The sequence below is a fragment of the Carlito syrichta genome, unplaced genomic scaffold (assembly GCF_000164805.1).
Source record: "Carlito syrichta isolate Samal-C Ts95f unplaced genomic scaffold, Tarsius_syrichta-2.0.1 Scaffold311768, whole genome shotgun sequence".
Classification (NCBI taxonomy): Eukaryota; Metazoa; Chordata; class Mammalia; order Primates; family Tarsiidae; genus Carlito; species Carlito syrichta.
This window is the reverse complement of record NW_007255864.1, coordinates 156,432-157,940: the sequence shown is the minus strand read 5'-3', so window position 1 is coordinate 157,940 and position 1,509 is coordinate 156,432. Positions and strand designations below refer to the sequence as shown.

General features: G+C 52.7%; 1 pseudogene; it reads left to right on the top strand.

The window, feature by feature from the left end:
- The first annotated feature begins 272 nt into the window (after positions 1 to 272).
- Positions 273 to 1,172, top strand: LOC103271565 (annotated as a pseudogene).
- Positions 1,173 to 1,509: the final 337 nt, after the last annotated feature.

Genomic DNA, 1,509 nt, shown 5'->3' with positions numbered 1-1,509 from the left:
AGAGTCTATGCAGGCACTAGCGGCTCAGGCTCCCAGATCTCTATATCTTGCTCCACCAGCTTCCAGAGCAGCTGGGAGTCCAGGGGCTTGGCCGCAGGGATGGCTGGGAATCTGGAGGACATCCAGAGCAAGACAGAGACCATGCAAGAGCTGAATGACCACCTGGCCTCCTACCTAAACAGGGTGAGGAGGCTGGAGACCAAGACTTGGAGGCTGGAGAGCAAAATCTGGGAATAGCTGAAAAAGAAGGGACCCCAGGTCAAAGACTGAAGATGTTACTTCAAGACCACGGGGACCTGAAGGCTCAGATCTTTGCAACTTCTGTCGACAACACCTGCATCATTCTGCAGCTGGACAATGCCCGTCTTGCTGCTGATGACTCTAGAGTCAACGTGAGACAAAGCTGGACATGTGCCAGTCCCTAGAGAGTGACATTCATGGGCTCTGCAAGGTCAATGATGACATCAATGTCACCAGGCTGCAGGTGGAGACAAAGATCAAGGCTCTCAAAGAGGAGCTGCACTTCATGAAGAAGAACCACAAGGAAGAAGTAAAAGGCCTGCACCCCGGATAGCCAGCTCTGGGTTGACTGTGGAGGGAGACACCCCCAAATCTCAGGACCTCAGCAAGATCATGGTGGACAACTGGGCCCAGTACGATGAGCTGGCTCAGAAGAACCGAGTGGAGCTGAACAAGTACTAGTCCCAGCAGATCGAGGACAGCACCACAGTGGTCACTACGCAGGCCACTGAGATTGGAGCTGCCGAGATGATGCTCACGGAGCTGAGACATACAGTGCAGTCCTTGGAGATCGGCCATGAGAAACCTGAAGGCCAGCTCGGAGAACAGCCTGAAGGAGCGGGAGGCCCACTATGCCATGCAGATGGAGCAGCTCAACCGGGCCCTGCTGCACCTGGAATCTGAGCTGGCACAGACCCAGGCAGAGGTTCAGTGTCAAGCCCAGGAGTATGAGACCCTGCTGAACATCAACGTCAAGCTAGAGACTGAGATCGTCACCTACTGCCACCTGCTGGAGGACAGGGAGGATCTGTCTCGGTGATGCCCTGGACAGCAGCAGCTTCATTCAGACTATCCAAAAGACCACCACCCAGAGGACGGTGGACAGCAAAGTAGTGTCCAAGACCAACGACACCAAAGTGCTGAGGCGCTAAGGCAGCGGGAGCAGAGTACCCTTTGGGGAAGCAGGAGGCCAATAAAAAGTCCAGAGGTCATTGGGGGAAAAAAGCATTCATAATAATTGGAACCTTTCTGCCAGAATGTCTACTGTCACTTTGTTTTCTGGCACTGCTTCTTCTACGTCTTCCTCATCATCTGGCACCGGTTTGGAAGCACTCATCTCTATCAAGTCATCTTCTGTTAACTCCTCTTGTATGGTGTCTATTAGCTCTTGAAACTCTTTGCCCCCTCCTCCTGACCTTTTTCTGCCATATCCACAACTGCTTTCATGACTTCCTTGATGGGCTCTGTCATAAAGCCTGTGAAGTTATG